At 40.6% G+C, this 20,141-nt stretch overlaps 1 protein-coding gene across 1 annotated transcript in view; it reads right to left on the bottom strand.

Annotated features, from left to right (window-relative positions):
- The window catches only part of cdk11b (cyclin dependent kinase 11B), a 90,435-nt gene extending 70,865 nt beyond the window's left edge, over positions 1-19,570 (bottom strand). The window contains exon 1 of the mRNA XM_073867413.1: positions 19,567-19,570. The gene's annotated coding sequence lies outside the window, so the exon portion shown is untranslated. The remainder of the gene's footprint in view (positions 1-19,566) is intronic.
- Between the last annotated feature and the right edge of the window lie 571 nt (positions 19,571-20,141).

Below are 20,141 nucleotides of genomic sequence, written 5' to 3'. Positions count from 1 at the left end.
TCTTGGCACAACGCCAAAGTTCGCCAGAGTTCACGCGGGCGCGGAATCTCACATGCTCACATATGAGGTAAAATTTAATGCAAAAATCCGTTCCTCTAATAATTTTATTTTTTTAAATCATTATTGAACATTAAAATCAATCACGTGGCTTTAGCTTATGTCATTTTCGTTGTTTATATACTTTATGGATTTAAAATTACATTAATTTTATATGATAATGCAGTTGTTGTGCAAAATGCATTAATGACACACAAGCCTTTGAGACTAAATAAAACATGCCGTTTCAGATGTAAATATGATGCAAATGTGTCATTATTCCGATTGAATAGTATTTGATATTAAAGTTAGTCATCACTTTTATTTTGGAGGTTTTTGCATGAAAGCAGGGGTTTTCAGATTGTTAGAAATGTAAGTGCCATGGAAAAGACTGAAAGCTCTATAATATTTCGTTTGATGTCTGTGTATGCACAAATACATCTGTGAGCTGTTGACACTGTGCCCCCTTAAAAAAAATTGGTGCATGATGCCCCTGCTCATTCCCCTTTACAAAACCGCTTTAACTCAGACACATTTGTAGGATGTCTGGTGTGAACCGCTCTCTTGAGGTCATTCCACAGGTTAAGGTCTGGGCTTTGACTAGGCCACTCCCAATGGCGCATTTTGTTTTTCTTAAGCCAGTCTGAAGTGGATTTACTACAATGCTTAAGGTCATTGTCCTGTTGCATCAACTAACTTCTACTGAGCTTCAACTGGTGGACAGCCACCCTGACATTATCCTGTAGGATTTTTTTAAACTTAATAATTCATTTTACCCTCGATGATGGCATGTGGTCCAGGCCATGAGGCAGCAAAGCAAGCCCAAATCATGATGTTCCCTCCACCATACTTCACTGTTGGGATGATGTTTTGATGTTTGTAAGCTGTGCCCATTTTGCGCCATAACATTTTTCCAAAAAAATTCAGCTTTTGTTCATCAGTCCATAAAATATTTTCCCAGTACCACTGGGGTTTGCCAAGATGCTCTTTTGCAAACTTCAGGCTCACAGCAATGTTTTTCGGGAGAGCAGCGGCTTCCTCCGCGGCTTCCTGCTCTGCTACTGTTCGGACGCTCTTGCTTACTGCTCTGCGCTTTTGCTCTATCGCTTTTTATATTCTATCTTATCATTTTAACTTCAGCAAATCAGCATAGTGCTCAACCAACAAAGCTTGGTATCAACGTTAAATTACAAACTTTCGGGACTGGAAGATTACAAAAAAGTGGATTTTTTCATTCGTCTAGCCTCCCACCGCCATCAGCTTACATTCCAGAAGGAAAAACACAGCTGCCTTCATTCAAAACCATAAGAAAAAGAAATGCCTGATCAACAATCTACTTGCTGCACAAACTGCCACAGACTTTTACAAAGGATTGCTGTTCTTGAAACAAAGTTACTTACAGGACTACCAAACCAGAAGGAACACACAATAGAGCTTCTTCATCATGGACGCCCTCAGCATACAGCCGGTGAGTCCTATGAATCTAATTATCAACACACTAATCAATGGTACAAACAGGGAGCAAGACCCAAAATCACTCGAGAAATCAGACTGTCACGAGCTTCACATTTTGCAGCAGTAGCTTCCTCTACCCCAGATACAGCTATGACAAGGATTACAAACACTGACTTTCTACCACCACCTATACATCTTGAGAACAGATTTGAAGTATTAATGAATATGAGTGAGGAATCCCCAAATGTGATAAATGTGATTGAACACCGATCAAATCAGCCAGTAGCTAACACTGATGCTAACTGCCGCTCAGCGCAGAGCACATCCAAGCCCAGAACTCTGATCTTGGGTGACTCAGTTATCAGAAACATTAGCAACAGGGACTCAACTACGTGCTGCCTTCCACAAGCAACTGTTTCTGATGTAAACAGGGAACTTCAGAACATTCTGATGAAACATAAGACTGTAAATCGAGTTGTCATTCATGTGGGGAAGAATGATATTCACAAAGAGCAATCTGAACTCCTTAACCCTCTACAGCACAGTGTTGCCCTCAGGCAACATACTACCTTTTTGAGCCTCACACCGACACTTTAATTTAAAAAAATATATATATATATATATGTATAATATCACCTGACATGTCTCTCCAATGAAATGAGGGGCTGGAGTGGTTGTGACCTTTTGTTTTGGGGGTGGAGCCATGCTTTTGGAAGCAAAGCCACATGGGATGCAGTGCCACCAATTGCCAGGATAAATATCACTTTTTAACATTTTTAAATTTAAATAATTTTACAGAAAAAAATATGTGTATGTGCATCAGTATGTAAAGAAGTATGTTTGATTGTCTGAAGACTTTCTTTGTTTTTATTTTCATACTAAGACCGTGTTTTTTGTTTGTTGCCCCAGGGCAACGTTGTGCTATAAGGGTACTAAAACACCAAGGTTTTTAATCTGATAAGATATGCATTAGAAAGTTTAACTCTAACAAACATCAATCACAAATGATTCCACTTAATCACAAACATGACTTATTAGTTTTATGGGCAACATTGTGCAGTTAGACCACTTTTATTCAGGCAAAATCATCCCAAAATGATGCATAACACACACATAAAAACACGCACACACACACACACACACACAAACACACACACACACACACATGCACGCACGCACACACAAACACACACACAAACACATGCACACATTTGTTGGTTTATATGTTTATATGTAAATGTGGAAAACATTAACACATGCAGTGTTAGTTACAATTAGTAGTGTTCATGTTTGGCTATAATCATTTGTGATTGATGTTTTTTTTTCTAATGCATATATTTATCATATACAGGGTTCCCACACCTTAGTTAACGTCAAATTCAAGGACCTTTCAATGACTTTCCAGGTCCAATACCCTCAAATTCAGAGTCTAAATGTGGGGACATATTTCAAGGGAGAACAAGGTTACAGATACATTGTTACAGTTCCCTTTCAAGGGAACTCGCGCTGCGTCACTGCGGTGACACTTTGGGGACGCCTCTAGAGGTAAGTGCGTCTGAATGTGTATATCAAATTCAACCAATGGTGAGGCTAAACAACAAAGACAGGGTGACGCAGGTGCCAGGAAGTATATCGCTATCTGAAATATTGACGACGTTACAGGGACGCAGGAAGTATGGCAAGGGAGACGCAGCTTCTCGTTCCCTTCTCAGGGAACAACAGTAACATACGTAACCCGAGACGTTTTCAAGTGTCAAACAACTATGCAAAAAAGCATTCTGGTATGAATCAACATTCGCATACAGAAGATATAAGCATTTAAACTGAACAGTTTAGCACGTGTGCTTAAAAGGCTAGAAATGTATGATATTATCCTACACTACACAGGGAATAATACGGATTTTTTATCAGAAATCTTCTTGCATAAAATACATTCAATGACCTGTAATTATGTATGTATATTTTCAAAAACTTCCCAGGGCCTTGAATTTTTCCTCCCAGATTCACAAACTTTCATGGATGGAAAACCTGCATATAAAAAACCTTGGTGTTTTTATACCATTGTAGCACAATGTTGCCCTGAGGCAACAAAGTAAATTCTGAGTCAGGGGTGGTGGGGGGATAAATTGTATGATGGATATTTTATCAGTGACCCCCAAGGTCCCAAAAAGTGAGGTGAAATATTTTTTTCCCCAAAAAATAAAAAGTCATGCCATGGGATTTCATCAAACTTTTTGAAACACTCAGAACAGTGAAAGTTCAGCCGTTCATCAGTGGACCACTTCCAGCAAGAGGAACAAATAGGTTTTCACGGTTGCTTGGACTTAATACATGGCTGCAAAAAACCTGAAACATAAAAGGACTGAACTTTATCAACAACTTCAATCTTTTCTGGAGTCAGAGACAACTATTTAAACAGGATGGCATCCACCCAAACAGACTGGGTGCAAGAGTGCTAAAGGACAATATCTACTTCTCCCTTCATCATCCTTCAGCAGTGTGTGCCAATCCACTCAACCTGAATGGCACACACACACCTGGATAGAGTATGAATGACCACAGGACTTCTCTTCAGCACCTGAATGGACATGACGTTGACAGATCCCACAAGGACAGAGATAACACCACGCAGCCACAACAACCACTGCTCATGGACACAATCTCAGCTGAGTCCTGCCCACAGAGCTCACAACAGTCAGACAGTGTCAGATTAGAACTGCTCTAAGATTCAGCACCCAAGGACGACTTTCTGGAAAACAGCCAGGGAAACCAGGAAAACATATCACAGCCTCCGGTCACATCAGAGCAACAGGACTCCTCCTCACTAGATATGTCATTCCTCTCTCCAACATCCCCGCTTTTGACCATCTCAGGAAAAATGGAGGAACTGGTTTATGCTGGAACTAAACTATCCCACTCTATTGCTGCGAGCCCCCAGCTTTCAACCAGAAAACGGCAAGCCCCACAACCACCAAAGCCAGTGGGCCCAGCTCCCTCTCCTCGTCCTGTGAGAGCTCTTCGGTCTCTGACACAACGCCAAGGCACACACCCTCCTCCATCTACTGAAGGTGAACCAAAAACAACTGATTAAGGCTCTCAGTGATGTGTGTCGGGTCCCTGAAATGATACTAGTTTCAGTAGTCATGTCAAAGCAATAACTAAATCAGCATATTATCATCTCAAAAATGTTGCAATAATTAGATGCTTTGTTTCCAGACAAGACTTAGAGAAACTTGTGCATGCTTTCATCACCAGCAGGGTGGATTATTGTAATGGCCTCCTCACTGGCCTTCCCAAAAAGACCATTAGACAGCGCCAGCTCATTCAGAACGCTGCTGCCAGGATTCTAAGCAGAACCAGAAAATACGAACATATCACACCAGTCCTTAGGTTGCTACACTGGCTACCAGTTACATTTAGGATTGATTTTAAAGTATTATTAATGGTATATAAATCACTCAGTGGACTAGGGCCTCAATACATTGCTGATATGCTCATTGAATATAAACCCAATAGATCACTCAGATCATTAGGATTAGAGTTGGGTCCCAGTCCGCCTTTGTCGAGTACGAGTCAAGACCAAGCCCTTAAACATCAAGTCCGAGTCCAAGTCCGAGTCCAAAAGGGTCCGAGTTGGACTCAAGTCCGAGTTCTTAAAGGCCGAGTCCAAGTCGAGTCCGCCCGAGTCCAGAAATTAATTAAATTGAAAAAAGAAAAGAAAGGGGATATAGAGCTATCTTCTTTTTACCAGATGTCTTGCAAATAAATTCTCTGTAATTTTCGTAAGCAAAACAAATTATTGCTGACTTTGAGGACATCGTGCTAGCCACCCTGCTGAAAAAAACAGCATAGAACCAGCATGGGAACAAGGCTGGTCTATGCTGGTTTAGCTGGTGGTCACCAGCACACCAGCACCAAAACACAACATATGCTGGTCTTGCTGGTATGACCATCATGGATGCTGGTGTGCTAATGCTGGTTTGGTGCTGGTTTAGCTGGTGCTAATGCTGGTTTGGTGCTGGTTTAGCTGGTGCTAATGCTGGTTGTGATGCTGGTTTGATGCTGGTTTAGCTGGGGTTCACTAGCAAACCAACACCAAAACACAACATATGCTGGTCTTGCTGGTATGCTGTTTTTTAAGGAGGGCACGCATTGATGTGTGTGATGTGTTTGTCTGCATGTATGATGCGACTGGCTGCTGCCTGCCAGTGTGTTGCAGTAAAATAACAGGAGGGGAGACACTGGTCCTGTACACACTGCATATTAATTTGGCTGTCACTTCACCTTTCAGAGGTGTATAATAAGTATTTTAGTTACATTTTCCAAGCATCTATGCTTTATCAGAGTGTTTGTCTTCGGAAAAAATTTACTTTTCTTTACTAAAAAATGTTCACTACATTCTAAAGCATAGAATCATACTGTGTATTCATTATATATTGCATATTAAAATTGATTTAATGCCTAATTACATAAAAAATGTGAACTTTTACTTTCTTGAGTAAAAGTACGAAAACATTTTTTACTTAAGTAAAAGTACAAACAATTACTAGATGTTTAATGTACTTAAATATTAAATATAAACCAAAAACTTGAAATTAGGAAATGTAGTGGAGTAAAAATTATGATAATATGTTTTGGAATGTTGGTTTACAAAGAAAAACACTAATAAAATACGAATAATTGAAAATTTACTTTTATGTAGAAAGTAAAAATACTTAAGTACTATACAACTCAGTCACCTTTTAATGCTTAATCCTGTTCTGTACACACACACACTTCAGTAATTTACGGAACTCACAACCGCATTCTACAACCGAATTATCTCCTGCAAAATGCAGGTAGTGACAACCGCATTAACAGAAACTCTGCTTAGTGTGTACATAACCGAACTGAACAACAAGTAGTTAATACTAGTGTTTAAACGTGCATCATAAACATGACAGATCTCTCTTCTGAAAAAATAAATTCCTAGAAGGGGAAAAAAGTCTTCTGTATGCAGTTCAAAAAAATGACAGAGGCACGAGGTTTGCTGACTAGTGTTGCCTGATCTTGCACAAAAAAAAACAGCGAACAAGAAAAATCCAATAATAAACCGAAATAAATCTAAATGCTTTACTTCAAAGATCAAAATATTGGGACTGGCACCTTCACACTTTATTAACACCAAAAACTTGATCGCTTCATGAGCCAAAAGCCATAAATGGTTAAGCGCCAAAACGGTATTTACGTACAAAAAACCCGAGGACCTGGCAACACTGCAAGACCACGCGCTGTGAAGCAGCCTCACAAAAGAAGCATACAATACACAAAACCAAGACCGAGGTTTATTGCAAAACACAATGCTGTTAGATTATTTTGGTCAAAGCTGTGAGTGATAAGCACGCGAGACAGCAGAACGTTGTTATGGTTATTTCTGAGTCAATCATCACATTTTCAAGAGTGAGTCTTGTTCCGTACAGACATGAAACGAACATTTAGGGGATTCACTCCCGCATTTAAATGCGGTTGTCACTCCCAAAAGTTTCCAGTGTGTAAGAGACCACTGATACATTAATTAATTTCTCATCTCAAGTTTATGCTGGTTTTATTGTTATACGTGACGCGGACTCGACTGTACTCAGGATATTTTCCGAGTCCAAAATGTCCAAGTCCGTATCAAGTCCGAGTACAAATTCGCCCGAGTGCGTGACAAGTCCGAGTTCATTCAAAATTGGACTCAAGTCCAAGTTCGAGTACCCCAACTCTAATTAGGATCACATGAGCTAGAAATACCAAGGGTTCACTCAAAGCAAGGAGAGTCAGCTTTTAACTATTATGCCAGTCGCAGCTGGAACCAGCTTCCAGAGGAGATCAGATGTGCTCCAACAGTAGTCACATTCAAATCCAGACTCAAAACACATCTGTTTAGCTATGCATTTACTGAATGAGCACTATGCTGCATCCGAAATTATTGCACTATAATATATATGCACTATTTTAATTCTTTTTTATTTTTTTTCTCAGTTTTATTCTTATTTTTTAACTGTTTTATACTTTTATTCCTGTTTTATTCTTTTTCACACATTTAAACAGTTTTTTATTAAAATCACATTTATTTTCTTTTAATTGAGATTTTAAATTCATCTATCTTTGATTTTTTTGTTTTCTCATTTCTATGTAAAGCACTTTGAATGACCTCTGTGTATGAAATGTGCTATACAAATAAACTTGCCTTGCCTTGCCTTACTGCAGTGCTTCTCAATTATTTTCTGTCACGCCCCCCCCCCCCCCAGGAAGAAGTAAACATTTCGTGCCCCCCTCAACTCTCCGCCGCGACTGTAAATAGTAATTTGTCTATAAAATTTCACATCTGCAAAACATTGTATCATTATTAACATTAAAGAAAACACAAGAAAAGAAATATCAATCAACTTACAACAAAGAATAACTATATTAAAATGCATCAATTTGCCTGAAAAAAAAAATCAATCCTTATTTAAAGTATAATATTTTTTGACCATTTGATGCTGAAAAATTAAATTAAATATAATCAATAAATAATAATAAAAAACTCAGCGTGATTGGGGTGTAATGTCTTTAAGTGACGGTGCAAAAAAAAATCACTTCCTGAAAAGTTATTTTCCCCGGGGTCTCGCGCGCCCCCCCCTGGTGTCGCTTCGAGCCCCCCCTGGGGGTCCCGCCCCACTATTTGAGAAGCACTGCCTTACTGTCATAGACACCGTGCCTGTCCAGAGACTTGCGTATGGTAGACTCAGAAACAGAGCTGTGTGCTCATTTCAATGATGTCTTCAAGCCTTTAGCTGTTACTCGTGGGTTCTTCTTTACTTCATTGAGTATTCTGCATGGTGTCTTAGGAGTCATCTTGACTGTGCGCCCACTTCTAGGAAGGGTAGCTACAGTATTTAACTCTCTCCATTTATAGACAATTTGTCTAAGTGTAGACTGATGGAGGTCTAAACATTTTGAGATTGTATTGTATCCCTTTTCAGCCTTATGGAGTGTAACATCTCTTGATCAGATATCTTTATAATAGCATGGTTCAGAAGAGCTGATGCTTGTTAAGGACAGCAATCTTAAAATGTGTCTTAATATCAATCAAAGTTGCACTAAACCACACATTTAAACTCATTTTATTAATTGGACTCCAGTTTGCCAGCGTCTGACAAAAAAAGCTTTCAATAAAGTAATTAGTCCATGGGCTCACTTACATTTCCACTCCGCGGTTCCCATAGGCCGCTGTACGTCTCGCTCCTGCGAATACCCGTAGTGTAGTCAGGTAAGTATTAGCATGGATTCCTTCGTGCCAGTAACTTTCTTCTCTGTTCCTTCGTACACAGGGTGCCTGAGCAACTCTTCTCTGTCCGCAGCGTACTGCCTTCACAGCTCGTCCCGGAGGCCTCTACAGTCACAAACAAGAGACAGGTTAGTAAGATCTCAACTGGACTACCGTGCCCTCCTCTGATGCTGGATGTTTGCGATGGCAGGCTGCTGTAACGAGAACAACTTCACTTTCTGTTTCAGGTTGCTCAGGGATGTCACAGTCATACTCCACTGGACTGGCAAGCGTACAGGGTAAGTATGAGTTTCACTTGACTCCGGCAACCCCAGGGATTCACTAGGCATGCTGGGCTGGATCTACAAGGTCTCTCAGGTAAGTATGGTCTTTAGGTCTACCCTGTATGTTCTACGGCTTTCGGGGCGTGTTGTACTGAATCTACAAGACGTTTGGGTATGTATGGCTTTTAGCTCGGCTCAGGTATGGCTCTGCGGTTCACTGGGCGTGCTGCTCTGGATCTACAAGACATTTGGGTATGTATGGCTTTTAGCTCAGTTAAGTGTGGCTCTGTGGTTCACTGGGCGTGCTGCTCTGGATCTACAAGACGTTTGGGTACATATAGCTTTTAGCTCGGCTCAAGTGTGGCTCTGCGGTTCACTGGGTGTGCTGCTCTGGATATACAAGCTCTTCAGGTAAGTATGACTTTTAGTTTGGCCCTCTTAATCACTCTCTGAACTTTACAGGTAGGGATTTCAATATAGGTGGAAAAGTTCATACGTCCCCTAACCTTGGTCTGAGGTGGGAGAGAGAACGACCTTTACCCACTTCCAAACGGTTGCTGCTGGCCCGGTCACGGCCCGTGTTGTCCTGAGAGGGGAACGTAGATGGAACTGCAGTATTATGTCCATATGATTGGCCAGACACATCCGCTCCTATTCCTTCCCAGGGTCGGGGCGACACCTAAATCGGTGGGGCAGATAGCTAGGCCTCCTCTTCAAACCAGGTTTTGCACACAACAGTTATTTGAATTGCTCACAGTTTCCCTACGTCCTTTTGTTTCAAATGGTCCCCTCCTCAACACTTTAATCACTGTACTCACACAACTTCCTTCGGGCCTGGACACGCAGGCGGGGGTGATAAGAAGGTAAGTCCACGATGGCGGTCACACTACAGCAGCTTCACGAAACACCTCACAGTGACTTGCTTGACCTAGGGGCGGTATAGGCGACAGACGACACGACACAGCACTGCAAATACTTCAGGTGCACACACGTCAATAAAGCACACTCACCCACGGCAATCCACACTCTTTAGTGATAGGTAAGACCAATAGCTCCACACTGGGTCAAGTTCCTCACTGGAGAAAGAGACGTTGCAATCACTGCCACAGGTGATAGTGTGGATAGCGTAAGTCCCCCACACAGCGATCCGTGCGTTTTACAATCCACTGGCTCGCCCACCGGCTTCGTTCTCCAGGGTGGGGCCACTAAATAACAACACACTCCACACAAAGGTTTACTTTCCGTTTCTCAATGCCTCAGTGAATGTAAATAAACCACTGGTACTCACAGTCTGGTAACACTTATTTCTCTTCTTCCATGTCGTTCGTCCTCCTCCAGCACTCCTCAGGAAGTCACTCGACTCTGCCAAATCTCCGCCAGAGATCGTGCCTCAACCAGCCTTCAAATACACATGCATGCACAGGTAAGAGTATACCTCTTTAAGGTAGTTCGTCTTTCTCCAAACCTGTCTCAATGGTTCATTTCCTCTCCTTCTTTACTGCAGCAAATCCTCTCCGTGGTTTCTATTCGTCCGCCTGGCCATATAACACACCGCTTTGCCACAACGCCCTTCTCCAACCATCCACAACAAACAAAGAACATGAACGACGTCAACTTCCTCGCAAACAACCACCACTCCGTCCTTTCATCCGGACCAGCCCTGCACTCTTTCCACCCGCTTCCTGGCGGTCACCAAATCAACGGGGCCTGCAGACTCTTCAGAGGCTGGTGTTGTTGCTTTGCCCAAGGCGGAAGTGAATTCGCCCAAAATCGAACTCCTTTCTTGTGTATTTGGTGCACTATTTGTATCTTTCCTCTCCGCTGCATTGCCCAATCAAACCTTGCCACGCTGATCATCCACACCTGTGACTAATAACAGCCCATTTGAACCAGGAAGTGACGGGTGTTTGTATAATTTGGTCCGGGCGGAACTTTTCTTCACATCTTTAGTTCCGCCCTCTAAGTCACTCGTGACATCCTCCCCCACCAAACCGTTCTAGTCCCTAGCACGGGCTCTTCATAGCGACGGGTAAAATTGTGTGGGGTCTTTAAAAACGTGGTAGGGCATTGGAGAACTTTGGTTGCTCCACTCGAGGTGGAAATCCTGCCGACTACGCCAAAATCCGTCACAGGCCGAGGCGGACCACAGACTTTGTGTGTCACGCCCCTCCCTAGGTTCCACCTCGAGGAGGTCCCAAAAGCACCCCAATGACCAGACACACAAGGGAGATAAGTAAAATTTGTAGCAATCTTTATTAAATTATTTAAAATGAGTTGGGGAGTGGGGAAAGGGAACGTAAAATATTTCTCTCGCTCTTTTCAGGAGAAGATGGGGGTCCAGAGAGTGGAGAGAGGGGAGATCCAGCCAACACAGGTAAGGGTCTGCAGGGAAAGGACAGGACGGAGCTCCTTCGTCTCTAAGTCCACCTCCTGCGTTGCTGTTGTTGCCCTTCTCTTCTCCTGAAGGCAGATTAAAACACACAATGAGTATGAGGGAAAGCAGAGACCAACTACCTGGATCTGATGACAACGTTTCCTCTCGAGCCCGGCTCCTTTGCTCCAATAGTTCCTGTGAGTGCAAGTAAGGAACAGAAGTGAGTTAGCTGAGACTCAGCTTGATAGATGGCTCGTGATTGTCCTTACAGACTCTTCGTCCTGGGTTAAAAGGCACACAAGGTAGGTTTGACCTAGACTCAACGGGTAGGTAAGTATCAGCACTTTCGCAGGGCCTTTCTCTGGGCTTACGAGTTTCACAGAGTGGGTATAGCTTTAGCTCGATACAAGGTAAGTATCACACTTTCACAGGGTCTTTCTCTGGGCTTACAAGTTTCACAGGGTGGGTATAGCTTTAGCTCGATACAAGGTAAGTATCACACTTTCACAGGGTCTCTCTCTGGGCATACGAATTTCACAGGGTGGGTATAGCTTTAGCTCGATACAAGGTAAGTATCACACTTTCACAGGTTTCACAGGGTGGGCATAGCTTTAGCTCGATACAAGGTAAGTATCACACTTTCACAGGGTCTTTCTCTGGGCTTACGAGTTTTTACAGGGTGGGTATAGCTTTAGCTCGATACAAAGTAAGTGTCACACTTTCACAGGCTCTTTCTCTGGGCTTACAAGTTTCACAGGGTGGGTATAGCTTTAGCTCGATACAAGGTAAGTATCACACTTTCACAGGGTCTTTCTCTGGGATTACGAGTTTCACAGGGTGGGTATAGCTTTAGCTTGATACAAGGTAAGTATCACACTTCCACAGGGTCTTTCTCTGGGCGCACGAGTTTCACAGGGTGGGCATAGCTTTAGCTCGATACAAGGTAAGTATCACACTTTCACAAGGTCTTTCTCTGGGCTTACGAGTTTCACAGGGTGGGTATAGCTTTAGCTCAATTCAAGGTGAGTATCAAAGACTTTGTGAGTCACGCCCCTCCCTATGTTCCACCTCGAGGAGGTCCTAAAAGCACCCCAATGACCAGACACACGAGAGAGATAAGTAAAATAGGTATCAATCTTTATTAAATTATTTAAAATGAATAGGGAAATGGGGAAGGGAATCTAAAATGTTGCTCTCTTCTTTCCAGGAGAAGATGGGGGTCCAGAGGATGGAGAGGGGGGAGATCCAGCCGACACAGATAAGGGTCTGCAGGGAAAGGACAGGACGGAGCTCCTTCGTCTCTGGGTCCACCTCCTGCATTGCTGTCATTCCCGTGGCACCCTTCTCTTCTCCTGAAGACAGATTAAAACACACAATGAGTGCGAGGGAAAGCAGAGACCAACTACCTAGATCTAATGTCCACGTTTCCTCTCGGGCCCGGCTCCTTTACTCCAGCTGTTCCTGTGAGTGGAAGTAGGGAACAAAGGTGAGTTAGCTGAAACTCAGCATGATAGATGAATCGTGGTTGGCCTTACGGACTCTTCGCCACGGGTTGCAAGACACACAAGGTAGGTTTAACCTAGACTCGACAGGCAATTAAGTATCATCACATTCACAGGCTCTTCACAAGTTTCTCGGAGTGGGTATGGCTTCAACTCGACGTCAGGTAAGTATGACACTTTCACAGGGTCTTTCGGGGCTTACAAGTTTTTACAGAGTGGGTTTAGCTTTATCTCGGTATAAGGTAAGTATCACACTTTCACAGTGTCTTTCTGGGCTTACGAGTCTTCGCAGAGTGGGTTTAGCTTTAGCTCGGTATAAGGTAAGTATCACACTTTCACAGGGTCTTTCTGGGCTTACGAGTCTTCGCAGAGTGGGTATAGCTTTAGCTCGGTATAAGGTAAGTATCACACTTTCACAGGGTCCTTCTGGGCTTACGAGTCTTCGTAGGGTGGGTTTAGCTTTAGCTCGGTATAGGGTATCAACAGTAGTAGGAACAAAACCATACGTCAACTCTGGGTTTCGTGCACAGGTGAGGGGAGGGAGAGCTTTTACCAGCGTCCGGCTGTGGCTTGTAAAGCCAAACGTGGCCGATGTCACCTCGGTGGCGGGATTCAAATTGAGCAGCAACCGTACGTCTGTCCTCCTGGACTAACACATCCTCTTCCCTTCCTCCTGCGGACAAGCGAAGATCTAGACAATGGGGTGAGCAGCTCAACATGCACCACCACACACAAGGTACACACAGCAATCAGTTTTTATGCAGCACTCCCAATATCTTCTCTGACGTTATGTTTCCACCCACAATGTTCTCACAGTACCTCACTCAACGGATCCAATCCACTTCCTCTGGGCTGTGGTTGTATCGTGTAGTTGGAAAGTTGGTGTCCACCGTCTCGGCAGCTCCCTCTTGTTTCCACAGAGACCCTCCTAGCCTGGGGCGAGTACAGACAACAAGAGACACGGCACAACACTGCAAAAGCTTCAGGTGCACTCACGTCAAGACAGACTCACACACTGCACGACACACACTTCAGTGAATAATAAGGTCCGTACTCTTCACCTTGCTGGATCCGCCCTGAGGGAGACTTGAGTTCGCTGGGCCGAGCGATGTCCTACCCAGTTGTGGTAGCTCCACAACACAACACCAGCTCGGTCTCCAATACTTCGGCTCGCCCACCCGTCCCAACACACACGGTGGGGCCGCTAACAACCGATAACACTCCCACACCGTTACTTGAATCCGTCACAAAGAATGTCTTTTAATTGGTACTCACGATCGCTGTGTCATTAGCCATTCTTTCTTTCTTTCCATTCTTCTCTCCTCAGGTGACCCACAGAATGTACAATAGCATTGTTCTATTTCGCCCGGACCTTCAGTGAAACACACACATTTGGTAAGTATCAACTTGCTCTAATGCTGCTTTTCTCACCCTCCTTTGGGTCCTTGTTCTCCTCTCCTCTTATTCGCAAAGCGAATCCACAGCAGTTTCAGCCTGTGTTCTTCCCACACTCGTATTCCAGCCCTTTGCTTCCTCGCAGTGTTCCTTCCCAACACAACAGCGCACTTCCTGCAAACAACAACCACGCCGTTCTTTTATCCGGACCAGCCCTGCACTCTTTCCGCCCGCTTCCTAGCGGTCGCTGGATCAACGGGGCCTGCGGACTCTTCAGAGGCTGGTGTTGTTGCTCTGCCAAAGGCGGAAGTGAACTCGCCCAAAATCGACCGCTTTCCTGCATCTTCAATCCTTCTTTTATCCTCCTTCAGCATACAAACCACCCAGTCAGCAATTGCCACGTCATTGTACACATCTGCAATGAATTTGGCTTGATTTAGTTGCCATGGGGAACCAGGAAGTAAAACGGGTGTTTGTCCAATTTGGTCCGGGCGGAACTTTTCCTCTTACTTTTAGTTCCGCCCTAGAAGTCACTCCGTGACAAAAAAAAATCATGATCCCACCCTCCATTCAAATTGCCATGCAAAGCCACATGTCCTCCAAAACACATGAACACGCACAGACCAGAAGCCCATTCATGTCTCATTCCTTCCTTGAAAGGGTGCACGCTGTTTGGAATTAGCCCAACTAGTATAGACGGTTTCAGCAGTAACAACATAAACATGCGGCTTTCGTCGTCATCACGTAACTTCTGGTAAACTCTGCTAAGAATAAATAACAACAAAGTACTTTAAACTTAGTTTATTTATACAACAAGCAAAATAAACAACACATAGATTACCTAGGAAACCAAAACATTTGTTATTTTCAAAGAGGTATTTGTTCAAGAGTTCAGTTTAGCAACTAGTCAGACCATTAAAAAAACTGAAACCTGAAGTAAAGTTCGGACCATGCGTCCCATGAAACCTTCTATATCATGTACAGGCGCTTGGACGCTGGTAAGGACACTGGTTCACTATACATCAGGGATTCGGGACACTGTTTACATTAAAACATTTGCGTTTTAAAACGACATTTTAAAATGAAAACGATTCTCATTTATACTGGCATTTTAAAAAGAATCTTCATCCACATTATACACGACCATAAACGCATAAAACATGAACAATCGCGTAACTGGGCATGCGCATAAAAGTGTAAAATAACTTATTACTCTATTATACCACAGGTCTGTTGAATGCGGAATTCTGATTGGCTGAGAAATGTTCCGTGGGTATAAATTAATTTTTGATAACCGCACACCTAACTTGTCAAATGTCTTAAAATAGGCACCAGAACAATGTTTGTGGTAACCGTGTTACAAGATGAATAATTGGTCCTTTGAATTATTTGAAAATAATGCACACCCGTAGTGTAACATTGCATCTTGGGTGTGCATTATTTTCTTATAATTCAATGGCCCGTCGTCAATCATTCCTTACATAATAGCTTACCTTGGCGCATTTATGCAGCCTAGGGGTGTGCGATATTGACAAAAATTCATACCTGGATCATTTGCCGGCAACTACAACAGACATTATTTTTGAACCTATAAAAATGTTTTTGGGAAAGTCTTATATTGTTCTAGCTCCCCCCTACAACATGTGAAAATGATTAATAGGTTAATGTTGATGTTATAAACCAAACAGAAATATCTTTATGATTTAAAAAGGAAGTAAACAGTACTAAACAGTAGCGAACTTGAAGCAAAAATAAATTTCAGCAAATACAAACTTCAATCAAACATAATAGGAGGTAAACACCAAATAACTTATCTTCCCTTACTTGTCGCTGTTCAGTGTGCAGTTCATTAATAAAAATTAATATGACGTACATTTTTAAAAGTGTGCGAGGTCCGTGCACATCCTCAGCTAGCAACACAGAAATAGCAAAAAGCGCAATTGGCTAAACGAGCATTAAATATTAATATGACGTTGATTTTATTGTTTTTATTAATTTATATTCACAAAACTTATCAACAAAACATCGATTAAAATTAGGAGACAAATTATATAAAACAAAATTTTAAAGTAGCAAACAAAACTTAAATGAAACTCGAAAATAATGTCTGACTCATTACAATTCTCCCTTCATATTGGCCTTTACAACTCCCTATATGGCGTTTAAAATTACAGTCTATTTTTCGTAATAAGGTAACTAAATTTAAACAAAACATAAAAAACATTACAGCTATATTCAAACCCAACAATACTCAAACATAAATATAAAACAGACATTATCTATAAGGATACAAACAATCTGATATAGCGTTTATAATAGCTGGTTGGTAGATGTTTACTATTTTTGGCAAAACCTCCATTGCAAACCTCCATTTACCTGAATAAAAATAATTTTTACTTTGAAAATAGTGCTCTGTCACGTTAACATCAGCTGTTCGTTTGTATCTGGTGGAAGAATTAACAACTAGTATTGATGATAAGAAGTTTGCTATAGGTGTATTCATAGACCTTAAAAAGGCCTTTGATACAGTAGATCATCACCTTTTGTTTAAAAAATTGGAAAATGTATGGAATTAGGGGAATAAATTGGATAAAAAGCTATTTAGAACATAGACAACAATTTGTGCAGATGGAAGAGGTAAAGTCAAAGCTCCAAAATACATTATATGGTATACCACAAGGTTCAATCCTAGGACCAAAATTATTTATATTATACATAAATGATATTGTTAAAACTTCTGATTTGTTGAAATTCGTAATCTTTGCAGATGATACAAATATATTTTGTGAAGGAGAGAATCTTCAACATCTGTTGAAGACTGTCTCTCAAGAGTTGGTTAAGCTTAAATTGTGGTTTGATTTAAATAAATTATCTCTTAATATAAAGAAAACGAAATTTATGATTTTTGGGAAACAAAGAATTCCTGAAGATTTAACTATTGAAGTACTGTGTGATAATACCAGATTAGAAAGAGTTTATGAAAATTCCTTTCTGGGAGTAATAATCGACCATAAGCTCAGCTGGAAACCACAAGTTAATCACATCAGTTCTAAATTGGCAAAGATTACCGGTATACTGTGTAAAGTGAGACATATATTGAACCAGGAAACAATGTATACTTTATATTGCGCACTTTTCTTCCTTATTTGTACTATTGTACAGAGGTGTGGGGCAATACCTATAAAACCAGCCTAAAGACGATATGCACTATGCAGAAAAAGGCAATGAGAATAGTTTGCAATGTTGGCTATTATGCACATACCAATGATTTATTTTTAAAATTACAAACATTAAAATTTAAAGACATAGTGGATTTTAAGAACACACAAATTATGTACAAAGCTAAAAAATAAAGTACTTCCTAATAATAGTCAAAAATGGTTTAAGGAAAGAGATAGTAGATATTATTTAAGAAGGAGAGGAAATCTCTTTCAATCAATGGCACGCACTACACTCAAAAGCATGTGCATATCTGTCAACGGGGTGAGGCTGTGGAATAATTTACCTGCAACAATTAAGGAAAGCAAACATATTGTGCAGTTCAAAAGAAGGTTTAAAATGTCTGTATTAGAAAAGTATATAAATTAAGGTGGAGATGGGACAAATATCTCATGTCCTCTTCAAGAGGTTGATCTGAATTACCATATAGTCTGTTTCTTGCCATTATGTATATATTTAAATTATTTAATTTTTTTATATTATATTGTGTGAGTTATCTTCAGATAAATGTATTTCAAATGATTAAGCTTTTTCTCAATAAAGATAAATTATGATATTTTGCAAGAGTAAATAGTAGCTGTTTCAAAGCTAGTTGTTTAAAAGGGGAAGGCAAATATAAGCTAGCTTCCTTTTTTCATTTCTTTTGAACATGCTGAGACTTTTTATTTGTTCATTTTCTGTTATAATATGTTTGGTTACTAATGATCATGTTCTGAAGAAGAAAAAAGAAAAAGAAGAAAATTCATTCATTCATTCTTTAGTTTTGTAGGTCCTGTGCAGGTGCCACCTGTCAATTCAGCAGGAAAGTGTGTTTGCCTGTCATTCTCTCTCTGTTTACATAGCAGACATGAACTCGCTGATGATGTATGATGTCTGCTTAAACAGGGTGTGCACTGTGCACTCCTATTATTTTATAAATACACTTAGACTACTTAACATAGTGATTACTATCAGGATGTGAGGAAAATTTTAACCAACATGACTAAAAATGCATTTGGATCAAATGACCTACACTGCCTTTAATACACTAGGCTTTATGCCCAGCTGCACTACTTTCTGAACTTCAGCCAGCTCCTTGTTTCCTGTCTGCCATTATTGGACAAACTGATTAATCCAGGTGTGCCTGACCTCAGTAGTCATAACAATAATAATCAGGCACACCTGGATTAATCAGTTTGTCCAATAATGGCAGACAGGAAACAAGGAGCTGGCTGAAGTTCAGGAAGTAGTGCAGCTGGGCATAAAACCTATTACCAATGTTTTTGGGCACCATATTCTTGTAACATAAACATTCTCGTGGGTAACATAAATAAAACACGTGTTACAAAGTAACTTTTTTATTGTCTTTAAACCACTTATTATTGACGTATTATAAACGCAATGATTTGAATACTGATAGAAACCTAAACCAAACTTCTAAACTCTTGCAAATTTGTTGATAGGTCATTAGGTTTAAAGCAAAACAAAATGGCTGATTTTTAAAAATTTTTTCACTATATTTGTGAGAACATTTTAAAACATTTAGCACATTTAGCCACAACCTTTTTTTATTCTGTTCCTTTTTTATTTAGCCTGTTAAAAGAACACACACGCACTTACAAAATAAACAAAACAGCCACTGGATGGGTTTTATTCATACTGTATTAGAAACGGTAAACAAATAGTCAGTACCTTATCTGCCTAACCAAGGCCACAGAGCCCTAACCATTCTGTTGATACCTTTATGTTCAAACTCAATTCATTCTCAAAAAAAAAAAAAAAAATCACATTAAACTATGACCAGTGACACACTTAACCACAGACAAGAACATTTAGAGTAATCATATAAATCGAACAAAGTGCAAAAATAAAACAGGTACTTCTTCAAACAACAGACCATTTGACACATGAGAAAATATGTTAACTAATATATCCCCAGTGCCAGCTTAATTACAATAAGCATTCCATTAAAAACAAAGGATATACCTTTTACAATATTATTATTAATTTCAATTGCACTTAGGTACAGTTCAGTACACTATAGGCCACTGTACTTTATATCAAACGGTACACGAGTGCGATACTGTCCCATTTCCCCACTCCCCTGCAGGCCTGCAGTTTATGTTCCTGACCTAGCAGCCTATGCTTACATCATGATGCGATTGTTTTGAAGAAAACTTGAAAATATTTTAAGCTTCTTTATACAATCCATCAGGTGGCAGTAGCATCCAAGTTATACAAGACATACAAAGCAGTGTCTACATAGAGTAAATTTTTTCTTTTGATAGTAACATATATTACAAACCCATGGTGAAAAGGCAATTTGAAGTGGCAAAATAAGAACTTTAATCAATTTTCAAATGTAATTGTAAAACTAAATAATAAATACATGAGCCCTTTAAGGATGAATGTACCTTATGATCTTTTGTTCGTCAGTTTTGATGTTGACAGTCAGACAGCTATTAAACGGCTACTCTTTCTATAACTTCCTTTAAATGTCCTTTATTTTGTTCTTATTTACCTAAAATACTCCAGCAATAGGGAAAAAGAATTTGTTGTATTTAAATAGATCTTTTGTATACAAAATATAACCTATTGAGATTGTCCTTTTTGCATTTCTATTT

Source organism: Misgurnus anguillicaudatus, chromosome 5 (genome assembly GCF_027580225.2).
Source record: "Misgurnus anguillicaudatus chromosome 5, ASM2758022v2, whole genome shotgun sequence".
NCBI classification, from domain to species: Eukaryota; Metazoa; Chordata; class Actinopteri; order Cypriniformes; family Cobitidae; genus Misgurnus; species Misgurnus anguillicaudatus.
Note: the sequence above shows the minus strand (reverse complement) of the source record. Positions and strands in the feature narration are given on the sequence as shown.